Source organism: Rhinoderma darwinii, chromosome 6, assembly GCF_050947455.1.
Source record: "Rhinoderma darwinii isolate aRhiDar2 chromosome 6, aRhiDar2.hap1, whole genome shotgun sequence".
Lineage (NCBI taxonomy): Eukaryota > Metazoa > Chordata > Amphibia > Anura > Rhinodermatidae > Rhinoderma > Rhinoderma darwinii.
In genome coordinates this window covers 41,696,287-41,712,788 of record NC_134692.1, presented here as the reverse complement: position 1 = coordinate 41,712,788, position 16,502 = coordinate 41,696,287, and the positions used below count along the sequence as shown (strand labels likewise).

At 43.7% G+C, this 16,502-nt stretch overlaps 1 long non-coding RNA gene across 1 annotated transcript; it reads right to left on the bottom strand.

Moving 5' to 3' along the window:
* Window positions 1-2,882: 2,882 nt before the first annotated feature.
* On the bottom strand, window positions 2,883-6,016 carry LOC142656278 (uncharacterized). The gene is made up of 3 exons (XR_012849644.1): window positions 5,702-6,016; window positions 3,803-3,880; window positions 2,883-3,555 (listed from the first exon to the last, which is right to left on the bottom strand). It is a non-coding gene; the product is annotated as an uncharacterized LOC142656278 (long non-coding RNA).
* Window positions 6,017-16,502: the final 10,486 nt, after the last annotated feature.

The following is a 16,502-nucleotide window of genomic DNA, read 5'->3' as shown; positions in this document are numbered from 1 at the left end:
GAATGCGACCGTGGAAAAACAAAAAATAATCCTTGGTCATTAACGTGCAAAATGGCCCGGTCATTAAGGGGTTAAAGTGGCTGTATTTATATGGCTCATATGATGTATATTTATTCTGTTTGTGTATATTATACAATGCATCATGGATACTGGATAATCAGAAGCAAAATAACCATAATAACCTCCCTAATCCCAAGCAAAATAACCATAATAACCTCCCATAATATATACTAATACCTGACTGGTATATAATATTGAGAAATGACAAGGAGACAGAGCTTTCATTTTAACCTCTTCGGGACAAAGCCATTTTTTTATTTTTCATTTTCGTTTTTCACTCCCCACATTCCAAGAGCCATAACTTTTTTATTTTTCCGTCAATAGAGTGATGTGAGGGCTTATTTTTTGCGGGAGGAGTTGTAGTTTCTTTTGGTACCATTTACAGTCCAATATACTGTACTGCGAAACGGAAAAAAAAATATTTGCGGGCTGAAGTTGGAAAAAAATGTGATTCCTTAATTGTTTTTGGGTTTCGTTTTTACGGCTTTCACCGTGCAGTAAAAACAACAACTTATCTTTATTCTGTGGCTCAATACGATTACGGTGATACCAAATTGATATAGTTTTTTTTTTACATTTTACTACTTTTATTGATAATAAACTTTTTGTTAAAAAAATAAAATAAATGTTTTGTGTCGCCACATTCTGAGTGTGAGGGCCTATTCTTTACGGGACGAGCTGTAGTTTTTATTGGTACTATTTTTTGGTACGTAGAACTTTTTTACTTATTATAAAAAAAATTTGATTTGAGAGCGAAGGTGACCAAAAAACAGCGATTTTGGCATTTTACATTTAATTTTTTACGGCGTTCACCGTGCGCATTAAATAAGGCTATATTGTAATAGTTCAGGCTTTTATGGACGCAGCGATTCGAATTTTGATTACTTTTTACATTACTTTAGGGGGAAAATGGCAGAAGGGGTTTTTTTTTACTTTTATTTTTATTTTTTTCACTACAAAAAACTTTTTTTCACTTTTTTTTTTACACACTTTATTAGCCCACCCTAGGGGACTTGAACCAGCAATCGTTAGATCGCTGGTACAAGATACTGCAATACTAACGTATTGCAGTATATCGTAAGTTTTAGGGCATGACCACACGTGGCGGATTTCCTCCGCAACTGTCCGCATCAATGCCGCACAGAATCTGCGTTGCAGATTCTGCTGCGGATCTGCACAAAATGTGCAGTAAATTGATGCGGACTAGCTGCTGCGGACTGCGGTAAAAGTACTTCCCTTCTCCCTATCAGTGCAGGATAGAGAGAAGGGACAGCACTTTCCCTTGTCAAAGTCAAAGAAATTCATACTTACCGCCCGTTGTCTTGGTGACGCGTCCCTCCTTCGGCATCCAGCCCGATCTCCCTGGATGACGCGGCAGTCCATGTGACCGCTGCAGCCTGTTATTAGCCTGTGATTGGCTGCAGCCGTCACTTAGACTGAAACGTCATCCTGGGAGGCCGGACTGGAGACAGAAGCAGGGAGTTCTCGGTAAGTATGAACTTCATTTTTTTTTACAGATACATGTATATTGGGATCGGTAGTCACTGTCCCGGGTGCAGAAACAGTTACTGCCGATCGCTTAACTCTTTCAGCACCCTGGACAGTGACTATTTACTGACGTCTCCTAGCAACGCTCCCGTAATTCCGGGAGCCCCATTGACTTCCTCAGTCTGGCTGTAGACCTAGAAATACATAGGTCCAGCCAGAATGAAGAAATGTCAAGTTAAAAAAGCAAGACGGATCCGCAGCACACATAACATGTGCATGACAGCTGCGGACTTCATTGCGGAAATTAGAATCTCCATTGAAGTCAATGGAGAAATTCCGCCATGAGTCCGCCACTGCTCCGCAACAGACAGAGCATGCTGCGGACACCAAATTCCGCTCCGCAGCCTATGCTCCGCAGCGGAATTTTACGCCTCGTCTAAACGAACACTGCTAAATTAAAGTGTAAGTCAATGGACAAACGGCTCCGCTGCGGATTAACGCTGCGGAGTGTCCGCAGCGGAATTTAAGTGAAATTCCGCCACGTGTGAACCCAGCCTAACAGGCATCTGGCATTTTACAGGCATCTGTTAAAGAGGCTCCGTCACCACATTATAAGTGCAAGTGTATCTCCTACATAATGTGATCGGCGCTGTAATGTAGGTAACAGCAGTGTTTTTATTTAGAAAAAATATCAATTTTGACCAAGTTATGACCTATTTTATATTTATGCTAATGACTTTCTTAATGCCCAACTGGGCGCTTTTTACCTTTTGACCAAGTGGGCATTGTGAAGAGAAGTGTATGATGCTGACCAATCATGATGTGCTGTTTCTTACTCACACATTAACTTTACTGAAGTGTCTTGAGAGTGAATAGACATCACCTCCAGCTAGGACGCGGTCTATTCACACTCCTGACACTTCGGTAACGTTTGTGTGGGACTTAATGACAGCAAGTGTGATCTCGCGAAATCACGCTGTGAATGACAGCACAGCGTGATCATGATGTGCTGTGTGAGTAAGTGACACACAAACGTTACCGAAGTGTCGGGATTGTGAATAGACATCGCGTCCTGGCTGGAGGTGATGTCTATTCACCGTCAGGACACTTCAGTAAAGTTAATGTGTGAGTAAGTGACAGCACATCGTGATCTCGCAAGATCACGATGTGCTGAGTACATGAATGGAGAGAAATGTATGACGCTGATTGGTCAGCTGATTAGCATAAATCTAAAATAGGTTATAACTTGGTCAAAATTGATTGTTTTTCTAAATAAAAAACACTGCTGTTACCTACATTACAGCGCCGATCACATTATGTAATAGATAGGGAACTTATAATCTGGTGACAGAGCCTATTTAAGCCCTGTCACAGCCAGGGCTTAACAGAGGCAGAGTGGAGGCAGTCCTGGGGGCCTTAATTAGGCCCCTGGGCGCCATAATGATCGCCGTCACTCCCCGATCTCACTGTGGGGGGGGGGGTGGATGAGCTATTTTCAACGCCTCAGAAGCTGCGGTCGTGATTGACGTTTGAGGGGTTAAACAGCCAGGAACGGCGCGATCGCTGCTCCCGGCTGTTAGTCCCGGGTGTCCGCTGTAAAATACAGCCAACACCCGCAGCATATGGATTGCGCTCAGTGCGGGAGCGAGCTCCAAACATCACCCCCCTCACCTGGCCGTAATAGCACGTCTGTCTGGGTGCGCGAAGGGGTTAAACACAATTTATTTAAATACAATTGCTACTCTAAGCTATTGATCGAGAAAAACCCTGTACACGTTTAGCCAATTTGTGCACTAGGGAAAAAAATTCCTTGTTGACCCCATGAAAAGGCAATCAGTCCAAGAACCCAGGATCAGAGCTGTACATGCAACTAACTAAATACACATCATTAATAGCTATGACATATTCTATGCCATGGTAACATATGGGTCGTGTAAACGTTGTCCAATCGTTGTTTTCCACTATATCCTGTCCCGTTGTTTTCAGCTGCCTGTTCAGATCTCCTCCCTGCAATGAAATAACAAGGGATAATTTGTGCCATATTTATTTATAATAAGTGTGGCTTAAACCATGCCCACGTTGATGAGAAATGTCAAATTGTACCGCAAATTTGTTGCACGTCACCATTTGTGACTTTGGTGCGGTTTACACCAAAAAAAGTAATTAACTGCTGAATAAATGTGGGTCATAATGTATAACAACCCCCCATATCCCAAATTTACAGATTAAATGAATGTACATAGTGTGTGCATACCTTCCATGTTTGAAGATTGGTGATATAATGGCACCAGATTTTCCTCCACATTAAATATTTTCTTATTGGTCCCAAAACCTGAAAGTAAATGACAGAACCTCCTATTACCGTGTGTATAAGCCACAGGTGTTGGGATTGTACGTGCTTTTGCCATGCGTCTAGACTAGAATCATTTGGTCCAGCCCGACCTAACTCTGACCGCCGCTGCTGGCTGTGATTCCACCCTACTCACTCACATTTAGGGTATGTTCGCACAGCTTTTTTTCTGCCGTTTTTCGGGCCATAAACAGTCGAAAAATGGCTGAAAAATCGGAAGCAGAACGCCTACAAACATCTGCCCATTGATTTCAATGGGAAAAACGATGTTCTGTTCCAATGGGCTGTTTTTTTACGCCAAAAAAATGCATGACGCTTCTTGAGCCGTTTTTGGAGCCGTTTTTCATTGACTCTATAGAAAAACAGAGTTTGAATAAAAAACGGCTGAAAATCAGGAGCTGTTTTCCCTTGAAAACAGCTCCGTATTTTCAGAGGTTTTTGTTTTGATTTTGTGTGTGCACATACCCTTAGGAGCCAAGCATGGCGGCGGCAGCGGCGGTCTGAGTGAGGTCAATGCGTGATGGCCCAAGAGTGGATCAGTCCGGTCACCTGACCTGAGTCAGTGACGTGAGGTCAGGTAACTGGACTGTGCCAGCCCAAGTGTGGACCAGTACGGTCACCTGACCTGAGTCAGTGATGTTAGGTCAGGTGACCGGACTGGTCCACTCCCGGGCCGGCAGTGGCGTAGCTATAGGGGTCTTAACGGTCGCAATTGCGACCATGCCCCTAAGCCTGGGGGGTCTGCAGGGCCCCAGTTGCCACACAGCGCTAACCGCACTGGTCTCTCTTCCAACAGAATCTGCGTCCGCAGGACACAGATTCAGTTGGGTTCAATGCTGTGAGTGGCTCGGCACAGGCAGGTGCGATGTAGTGACGTCATCGCGTCTGTCTGCGCCGAGTCGCTCACAGCAAAGTGCAAAGGAGGAGAAGGATCCTCCACCCGTTGTGGGAACGGGGATAGGTAAGTAATTGTGTTATTGTTTTTCTATTAGGTACATACATATGGGGGCATTATACTGGGTATGGGAGGGGGGGCTCAAATGGTAGCTGCTGAAGGGGAATTATACTGGGTATGGGACAGCTAAGGGGGGCATTATACTGTATGGGACAGCTATGGGGGCATTATACTGTATGGGACAGCTATGGGGACATTATACTGTATGGGACAGCTATGTGGGTATTATACTGTATGGGTCAGCTATGGGGGGCATTATACTGCATGGGGGCAATATACTGTATGGGTCAGCTATGGAGGGCATTATACTGTATGGGCAGAGGCGTAGCTAGGTTCTCCAGAACCCGGGGCAAAGATTCAGTTTGGCGCCCCCCCCCCCCCACCTCTTTCCCGACATCTCCTTCCCCCTCGCCGTGTTTGTTTTCTCTACCAATCAATGACGTGTCATTTCTTTTCCACATTTATTTTTATGTAACTCGAGCATAAAAACATTTGTACATTTTACAAGCAAAGTTCTATATACAACACCAGAACCAAGCTCAGTACATATATACAGCCCCAGAACCAAGCTCAGTACATATATATAGTACCAGAACCAAGCTCAGTACATAAATACAACACCGGCACAAATACAGCTCAATTTAGTGCAACCCCTGCCGTATAGGTTTGTACGGCGTAAAACTACAGCTCCCAGCATGGCCCGAACAATGATAAGGATATGCTGGGAGATGCTGTTTCACAAAAAATAAATCCTATCATAATCATACCACCCATCATCTCGCTGCAGATCATACAGTGACTACAGTACTGATTAGAGGCAGAATAAACATTTACATTGAGTGACTCACCGGTGACGTCTCAGAATCTAGTTCTTTTTCTCCATCCGGTCCAGACCTCTATGATGACTTCTCCCGGTCACAGCCCATTTATGCAGTTTGCCGCTGAGATGTCTTCAGCTTCTCACTTTTCCAACATTTCTACACCTATAAACAAAGATAAAGTTCTCATTATACCACACACTACGCCCCTAAATATAATAGCGCCATACACTGCACCTCTAATTATAATAGCACCATACATCGTGTCCCACACACACACACACACACTGTGCCCCCTGTAGATAGTGACCCCCATAGAGCCCCCTGTAGATAGTGCCTGCCATAGAGCCCCCTGTAGATAGTGCCTGCCATAGAGTGCCCTGTAAATAGTGCCCCATATAGCCCACCCCTGTATATAGTGTCCCACAAATATCTCCCCCTATAGTGCTCCACAGATAGCCCACCCCTGTATATAAGCCCCCTGTAGATATAGCCCACCCCTGTATATAGTGCTCCACATATAGTCCACCCCTGTATATAGTGCTCCACATATAGTCCACCCCTGTATATAGTGCTCCACAGACAGCCCACCCCTGTATATAGCCCCCTTGTAGATATAGCCCACCCCTGTATATAGTGCTCCATAGATAGCCCACCCCTGTATATAGCCCTCCTGTAGATATAGCCCACCCCTGTATATAGTGCTCCATAGATAGCCCACCCAGTGGCGTAGCTATAGGGGTCGCAGCGGTCGCAACTGCGACCGGGCCCCCAGCTAGGGGGGGCCCGCAGGCCCCCCTCACCGCAGTAGCACAGTAGTGCTACAATGATTCCTCTGCATTGCTGGGTCCCTGCTGGGGTACAAAAGAGACCCAGCAATGTATTTTAAAGCATTGGTGGCAGCTCGGCGGTGAAAAAGTCATTGCACGGAGGGGGAAGACTCTTACCCGCCCACTGTGCTGTCCAGCCAATCAGCTCGCTTCTAGCTGTTTCCCTCTTCCTCGTGGCCTGTGCAGAGGGAAAGGAATGGCTACAGTAAGCAGATCGTGTATATGCTGCTCCTCCCAGGAATCGATGTATGTAAGTAACTGCTAGTAATGCACCTATTAACCCCTTCACTGTGTGTAAATCTGTCATGCTGAGCAGTCACACTTCAGGGCTGACTGTTTAGCATAACAGACAAAGTATATCCATCCATCTCATTATCTATCTATCTATCTATCTATCTATCTATCTATCTATCTATCTATCTATCTATCTCATATCTATCTATCTATCTATCTATCTATCTATCTATCTATCTATCTCATATCTATCTATCTATCTATCTATCTATCTATCTATCTATCTATCTATCTATCTATCTATCTATCTATCTATCTATCTCATATCTATCTATCTATCTATCTCATATCTATCTATCTATCTATCTCATATCTATCTATCTATCTATCTCATATCTATCTATCTATCTATCTATCTATCTATCTATCTATCTATCTATCTATCTATCTATCTATCTATCTATCTATCTATCTATCTATCTAATTTATCTATCTATCTATCTATCTATCTATCTATCTATCTATCTATCTATCTATCTATCTATCTATCTATCTATCTATCTATCTATCTATCTATCTATCTAATTTATCTATCTATCTATCTATCTATCTATCTATCTATCTATCTATCTATCTATCTATCTATCTATCTATCTATCTATCTATCTATCTATCTATCTATCTATCTATCTATCTATCTATCTGTTTGAATTGTAAATGAACTTTGTCACTATGTAATGTCTGATATTGTTTGTTTCATGTTCCCTCTAAATTGTAAAGTGCTGCGTAATATGTTGGCGCTATATAAATAAAGATTATTATTATTATTATTATCTATCTATCTATCTATCTATCTATCTATCTATCTACTGGCGTAGCTATAGGGGTCGCAGCAGTCGCAATTGCGACCGAGCCCCGAAGCCAGGGGGGCCCACAGCCCCCCGCACCACGTCAATAAAAAGTTACTATAGTAACTCGGGCCGCAGGCCCCTGTTACTATAGTAACAGACTGTACTTACCTTCCTGGTTCCGGATCGCAGCGGAGGTCCTGACGTCAAGCGCTGTGCACAACATCGAGAGGACAGACCTACCGCCACGGCTGAAGAGGAAGGTAAGATTAGCCCTGACTGGCGGGGTCCGACTCCCGGGACCCGCAAATCAGCTGTTTTGAAGGGGCCACAGCACTCGTACGAGAGCTGCTCCCCTTCATTCCGGTCACTTCATTCCGGTCACACTGTGAATCGGTGTCGGCGATTCACAGTGTGAGCGAGTAGTGAAATGAAGAGGAAGCAGCTCTCGTACGAGTGCTGCGGCCCCTTCAAAACAGCTGATTGGCGGGTCCCGGGAGACGGACCCCGACACATCAGCTATTGATGGCCTACCCTAAGGATAGGCCATCAATGTTTAGGGACTGCACAACCCCTAAGCCTACGATGTAGCAGGCTTAGAGATTGTGTGATCGTGTCTGCTGGGCCCTGTATCTAAGCCAATCACATGGTAGGCTTAGATACATGGCCCATGTGTGATCCTGTTCTCTGGGCCCTGTATATAAGCCTACCACACTGTAGGTTTAGATACAGGGCCCCAGCACACAGTAATCTTATACTGTATAAGATTACAGTCTGCTGGACCCTGTATCTAAGCCTACGTTGTGGTAGGCTTAGATTCAGGTTCCCACAGACAGTATCACACATGGGCCCTGTATCTAAGCCTAACACATGTGTTACTAATCGTTTTTTTTGTGTGTTTTCTTACAGGTTCGGTCGTTGGACTACGTCGTATTCCAGAACTACTTCGATGACGGCTTTTTTTTTTTATTATCAATAAAATGGTTAATGAGGGATGTGTGTTTTTTTTTTTATTTCAATAAAATATTTTTTCTATGTCTTTGTGTTTTTTTAAACTATATTACTACCGCCTTAGTAATGGCTGCCGGCTGATTGACAGCGTCCATTGCTAAGGCGGGGCTTAGTGTTAGCCGGTGCAGCGGCTAACACTAACCCCCTTTATTACCCCGGTACCCACCGCCACCAGGGGTGCTGGGAAGAGCCGGGTACGATCCAGTACCTGACCATCTGTAGTGATGCTCGGTCACTGGGATGGCCGCAGGCTGGTATTATCAGGAGGGGAAAGGCCAAGAACAGTGGCCCTTCCCACCCTGGTAATGCTAGGCTGCTGCTGCTTTATTGTATCTGGCTGGTTATGAAAATGGGGGGGACCCCACGTCATTTAAAAAAAATTAAATAAAAAATAATTGGAAAGAACGATGTGGGGTCCCCCCCAATTTTCATAACCAGCCAGATACAACATAGCAGCAGCAGGCAGCATTACCAGGGTGGTAGGTGCCACTGTTTTTGGCCTTCCCCAGCCTAATACTACCAGCCTGCGGTCGCCCCGGTGCCTGACCGTCACTACAGATGGACAGGTACTGGTGCGTACCCGGCTCTTCCCAGTACCCCTGGTGGCGGTGGGTACCGGGGTTAGTGTTAGCCTCTGCATCGGCTAACATTAAGCCCCGCCTTAGTAATGGAGGTTGTCAATCAGCCAGCGGCCCTTACTAAGGCGGTGGTAATAACGTTTAAAAAGATACAAGCACATAGAAAAAAATATTTTATTGAAATAAAAAAACACAACCCCCGTTAACTATTTTATTGAGAATAAAAAAAGTCGAACAACCGAACCTGTAAAAAAACACAAACACACAAAAATAATCAGTAACACATAAAGAAGCAAAATTATTATTCTTACCTTTCCTGGGTCCACCGCTGGAGCCGCAATGTCAGCGAGCTGGGCCCTATATCTAATCCTATCATGTGTGATACTGTCTGCTGAGCCACTGTATCTAATCCTATCATGTGTGATACTGTCTGCTGGGCCACTGCATCTAATCCTATCATGTGTGATACTGTATGCTCAGTCACTGTATCTAATCCTATCATGTGTGATACTGTCTGCTGGGCCCTATATCTAATCCAATCATGTGTGATACTGTCTGCTGAGCCACTGTATCTAATCCTATCATGTGTGATACTGTCTGCTGAGCCACTGTATCTAATCCTATCATGTGTGATACTGTCTGCTGAGCCACTGTATCTAATCCTATCATGTGTGATACTGTCTGCTGAGCCACTGTATCTAATCCTATCCATAGTTTATAGGGTTGTAGTGCTATAGATAGGTTATCTCCTATACACACATACAATTTTTTTGGGGGGACACATATGTATTGGGGCTATTTCCCCTGACATTTTAAGTCCTTAGTGACGCCCCCGGCTGCTAGTGCTGCATTGTTGGGTCACTTAGGAGACCCAGCGATGCAGCTGAAAGCTGCGACCGTTGGCCATGAGAAGTTTGCGGGGGGGGCCCAATAAGAACTTTTGCATCGGGGCCCATGAGCCTTTAGCTACGCCCCTGAGCCCACCCCTGTATATAGCCCCCCTGTAGATATAGCCCACCCTTGTATATAGTTCTCCATAGATAGCCCACCCCTGTATATAGCCCCCCTGTAGATATAGCCCACCCCTGTATATGGTGCTCCATAGATAGCCCACCCCAGTACATAGCCCCCCTGTAGATAAAGCCCCCTGTAGATAAAGCCCCCGTGTAGATAAAGCCCCCTCGTAGATAAAAACCCCCCATAGATAAAGCCCCCCCATAGATAAAGCCCCTCCTGAAGATAAAGCCCCCCCCCCTGTAGATAAAGCCACACCCTGTAGATAATGTCACACACTTTTTTTATTACAATAAAATAAGAAACTATTCAAACTCACCTTAATCCCGCTCCCACGCCGGCCGGCAGCAATGGAGACCTGCTCTCTTTTGCGCAGTTCTCCTGGGGGTTGAACGAAGCATCTATGAAAGGCGCTGATTGGCTGGGCAGAATGACTTTCTCTGTCAGTCAGCGCCTTTCAGCTACGAAAGCGTGATACCGCTTGAATGGCCGGGCACGGAACGTACCCGGCCATTCATTGCTTCTAATTGTACCTGTGTCCTATGGACACAGGTACAATTATAGTGCAGGAGGTGGTGGCGTTGGCGCCCCCTCTAAGTTGCGCCCCGGGCACATGCCCTGCCTGCCCCCCTAGCTACGCCCCTGGTATGGGGGGCATTATACTGTATGGGGGGCATTATACTGTATGGGGCAGGTATGGGGGGCATTATACTGTATGGGGCATTATAGTGTATGGGGCGGCTATGGGGGACATTATACTGTATGGGGGCATTATACTGTATGGGGGGCATTATACTCTATGGGTCAGCTATGGGGGGCATTATACTGTATGGGAGGCATACTGTTTGGGGGGCATTATACTGTATGGGGCATTATAGTGTATGGGGCAGCTATGGGGGCATTATACTGTATGTGACAGCTATGGGTGGCAATATACTGTGGGGGAAGCTATGGGGGCCCAATAGCATTGACACAATAGCATTGTGCTATTGTGTCCAGCTGTTAGCAGTCACATTTCTTTGGCTATTTTGAGCCGGTATGCTGTCTGTGTACGTCCTCAGCTGCACTTTCTACGTACTATTATATACTCTGTAGGCTACGATAATATTTCTGTATATCGTTATTATTAGCTGATAGCACTACACTACGTGTGGGATTCATCACCCTACACCCTTGGGCTTATAATTTTGTTTTATTAGCATTTGAGCGTGTTTTGGTCATTAGTGGACGGTTGATTCTGTTGGTTAATAGTCTATTTCATCTAACCCTGTTGTATATGTCTCCGTGTATGTCGTATCATATCTCTTTTTCCACTATTTGTTATTTGTCATTATATTCAATAAAGATTTTTTGTACTTTTGTATATTATTGAGTACACTATTTTTCTAAGGGTTATGTCCCTTTACGGTTCGTTTCTAGGTCTATATGCTATAAGGGACCCCAGTATACGCCATCTTAGTGTGAGGTTTTGGTTAGGTTGTCGCCTTAGTGTTATAGACATGCTATCTCCGATATGTGTGTCAAATTTTTTTTTCGGAGGGGGGATATATGTCTCGGGGCTTGTGCCCCTGATCTTTTAAGTCCCTAGCAACGCCCCTGCTCTATAACAATATAGATTAAAATCCCCTGAGTAGCTGGCTTAGGCAAATACATTTTCTTAAATATATTGATAAATTATCGAAAGATATGGTTTTTCCAGACCCTAGAAATTCAACGACAGTAGAAAATGTTTTAGCTCTTCTCATACATTGCTATTATAATTAATTGATGATTTCTTTCAGGCTCTTAGGTACGTTTTCCTCTATGATCCTATAATGATATGTATTATATATAACTAGAATTTGCATTCACTATTGAATGACTAATGTTTTTTGTATATTGCTTTTTATATATTTCAGAAAAACTAATAGGGCATATGCCTTTTGTATCCTTTGTTTCATATGAGTGGAAAATATGTGTTGGTGGCAGTTACAATACATGCAGTTTTGTAACCTGAAGATAGAGTCCTGGGACTGAGGCATCGCATCAACTTCTTAAATAATTCATAAAAGGTGTCAGTTGCTGTCAAAGTTATCTCTTATAAGTAATAGACAGACTGTTAGACGGGTGTAGCAGGTATCTCAGCTTAAAAAGTCTCTTCCCTATATTTAAAGGGGTTTTCCGGAAAAAAATTAACTAATTTCTATTTCAGAGTCCCGGAGCAGAGCCTATACTAGTGCTCTGCCTGGGACTCCGGCTCTGGGGAAGCCCCTGATAACACTGTCCATATATGGACTGTGATGACAGGGGATTCCACAGAGTCCCGTAGCAGGGCCTATACTAGCACCCTGCTCTGGGACTCTGGCTCTGGTGTCAAATGAAGTCCCGGAGCAGAGCGTATACTAGCACCCTGCTCTGGGACTCTGGCTCTGGTGTCAAATGAAGTCCCTGAGCAGAGCGTATACTAGCACCCTGCTCTGGGACTCTGGCTCTGGTGTCAAATGAAGTCCCGGAGCAGAGGGTATACTAGCATCCTGCTCTGGGACTCTGGCTCTGGGGTCAAATTAAGTTTTTTCTTTACCATTATGTAAGAGAGTGTTGTTTGGTACAGCCCTGATATGTTACACGTTTATCGTTAGCTCTCATTGATCTAATGAGAGCAGTAAAATGGTAACGTAGATTAGAAAATGTTTATAGCTGTGTGTAGTAGGCGTGATGAGTCCCTGCTGCCGGCGCATTGCATGCTGGGACAAGCGGTGCATGCCGGGTATGACCGGAAGAGCAAGACAACGAACACACATAGGTAAACAAACCTTGCAATGTAAACAAAAGAGAATAAAGGTAAATTAAAAAATAAAAATGTAGATAACGATATTCAGGGGGCATTAATAGATAAATTGAGAAGCGTTGCAGTGATTAAAAAAAGAAAAAAAAGTATTGGAAAACCCCTTTAATGCTATCTGAAAGTTTAGAGAGACCACAAATGTTGGTTCTAGATTAGCAATCAACTTAATACATACTAAGGCCATACTCACATGGACGTATCTCACGTCAGCACACTGACAAGTGCAACTCAATGGGGCTATTCACACGTCCGTGATTTTTCACACAGTGAAACTCATCGCATGTCCTATTCTGATCCGTTCTTGCGGATCATACTCACCCAATGAAGTCTATGGGTGTGTGAAAAACACGGAAAGCACACGTACGACTTCCTTGTGCTGTCCGTTTCTCATGCATTAGTTGCTAAAGAAGTGCAGAGAAAAAAAATAAAACCAGGAAGTGCTTGCAGAGGAGAAATACGGATGAGAAAAACGGATAACACACAGAAACCATACTGACGCAACACAGACAGTCATATGCATGAAACAATGCCCGTCTTTTTTTTGCGGCCGCAAATTGGGCACGCTTGTGTGAATAAGGCTTAAAGATAATCTGTTCTCAAAAAGCAACATAAAGGGTATTCCAACAACAAGATCTTCTTGTATGTGAATGAAACATGTCAGAAGGTCGCCAGCCATTGTTCTGAATCAGTAGGTTCCTGTGCTTCCATGTAGTCAACAAATGCTTGCCAACTCTCCATTGATATTGATGGGAGTTTCAGAAGTCTATGAGCAATAACGGCAGCTATTTCTATACATCTGTGGAGTCCCAGCTACTATTATACTACTATCACCTGACATGATTCTATTATTAAATATAACTGCATATGTATGTCTGCTTGCTTGTGAAATACGGCTTCAGCTTCTGATCTAGGTGCCATCACTAATCAGGGCATTTTTCTGTCACACATTATATACAGTAACTCCACCATATGCTGCAGGACTGTACAGAGAATGCTTTTGGCCATTTTCTTAGTGGTGCTTACCTATTTTTTCAGTGGGAGAAAACCAACACAAACACTGGAGGAACACAAAAATGCCATGAAATGGTTGCCCTTGACAGGTCCAAACATGTGACCCTAACGTAGCATGACAACTTTGCTAACCATTGAGTTACCCATAATTTGACTGCACTTGCATGGTAAAAAAATAAAATCATTGGCTCCTATTATGACTGAGCACATTAACCTGTTAACGCCGAAGGACAGATATATCCGTCCTGTGATGGCGTTGGTACTGACACTGTACCCACGCGATCAGCGGCAGGAGCACGGCTGTTATACACAGCCTGGCTCCTGCTGCAACTGCCGGAATCTAAGCAAGCTCCGATTCCGGCAGTTTAACCCATTAAATGCCGCTGTCAATAGCGACAGCGACATCTAATGTGTTTGACAGAGGGAGGGAGCTCCCTCTGTCACCCCATCGGCGCCCCCGCAAAGAAATCGCGTGTCGCCGTCGGGTTTCCATGGCAGCCGGGGGCCTAACAAAGACCCCCAGGTCTGTCGTCAGCAAATGCCTGTTAGGCCATGTGGGAGGCATGGCCTAATAGATTGCCTGTCAGTTTTACACTGACAAATGCTTTGATATACTAAGTATACCAAAGCATTATATATGCGATCAGCAGATCGCATAGTGAAATCCCCTGGTGGGACTAAAAAAAAAATGTAAAGCAGTTAAAGTTTGTGAAAAAAATAAATAATAATTACACTCAAAATCAAATGCGGCGATGCAAAAACAAGTAATTTTTTTTCTAAAAGGGTTTTTATTGTGCAAACATAGGAAAACATATAAAACCTTTACATATTTGATATCCCCGTAATCGTTCCGACCCATAGAATAAAGGTAACATGGTATTTACTCTGCATAGTAAACGGCGTAAATTTATAACGTGAAAATCGATGCTGGAATAGCTGCTTATTTTCAATTCTCTCCTAAAATAAAGTTAATAAAAGTTAATCGATATATTATAAGCCTCTAAAAATGGTGCAATTACAAAATACAACTCGTCCCGCAAAAAACAAGCCCTTATACGGCTATGTCCACAGAATAAAAAAAAAGTTACGACTCTTGGAATGCGACCATGAAAAAACAAAAAATAATCCTTGGTCATTAACGTGCAAAATGGCCCGGTCATTAAGGGGTTAAATAAAATACCAGTAGACTTTTTATCCTTTAAAAACATAGGCCATTTTAGGCTTATTTAAGTGTTGTAGGCAGGAGTTGCCTCGTAAACTTTATGGACATTCTTGAAGAGCAAGGAATGCGAATTACTTTTTAATCTTTAAAATGATTTTAATCTAAATAAAACACTTATAAAATAAAATCATGCCAAGAAACAGATGATTCATTTGGACAAAAGACAAATATATTAGGCGAACATGTGCGTTTTGTGCTTGCAAAAAACGCAGTATTTTTTGCCTGTTGCAGTTCCATGTGGCATCAGTGTTTGGTGCGTGGCTGCGTGTTTTTTGCGCGGTTTTGAGGTTTATAAACAGAAATGAAGGAGGTGGTTTTATTTTTCCCTTCATTTCTTCAACAACTGTAGCGCGAATAACGCGCGGCACACGGAAGTGCGTCCGTGTGCTGTGTTAGATTTTCACGCTCCCATTGACTTCAATGGGTGCATGATGCGCGAAAACGCTAAAGTATAGGACATGCTGTGAGTTTCACGCAGTGGACACACGCTGCGTGAAAAATACGGATTGTCTGAACGGCCCCATTGACTAGCATAGGTCCGTGCGACGCGCGTGATTTTCACACGCGTATCACGGACGTAAAATACGCTCGTGTAAATAAGGCCTAAAGAATACATAAACGCTATTAAGTCGCTGTTTTACTCCTGAGAACACATGAACAGTGTTTCCCCATATTGTACTTTCTACTGTTCTTCAGGATTCTCAATAATGTATTAAATCTGTTATAATAACCATACATCTTGTTGATAATTCTATTTCCCTTCCATTTTACAAAGCATATTTAGAATTTAAGGCCCATTTAGGCGGGCAAATGATCGGGCAAACGGGCATTTATATGAACGCTCGTTCCTGATCATTGCCCTGTGCAAATGGTGGAACGATCAGTCGATGAACAAGCAAACGTTTAATCATCGGCTGATCATATTGTTTATGCAGCAGAAAATATTATCGTTGTCGGCAACACATCTCCCTGTGTAAACAAGATGTGCTGCCGACATGATGGTAATGCATGGGGATGAGCGATCGTTGTAACGAACGCTCCTCCCCATACATTACTGATCATAGCTTCTTGTGAAAGGAGCAAACGGGTGCCGATCAACGAGCTGTATCGTTGATCGGCGCTCGTTGTTACGGACAAAATTGGCCACTGTAAAAGGACCCTTAGGTTCTGTTTACATCGGCGTTTTGACATCCTTTTGTAATGGAAGCCACAACTCTGTGATGGTTCTGTTGCATGACGGCACCTGACAGACACTATTG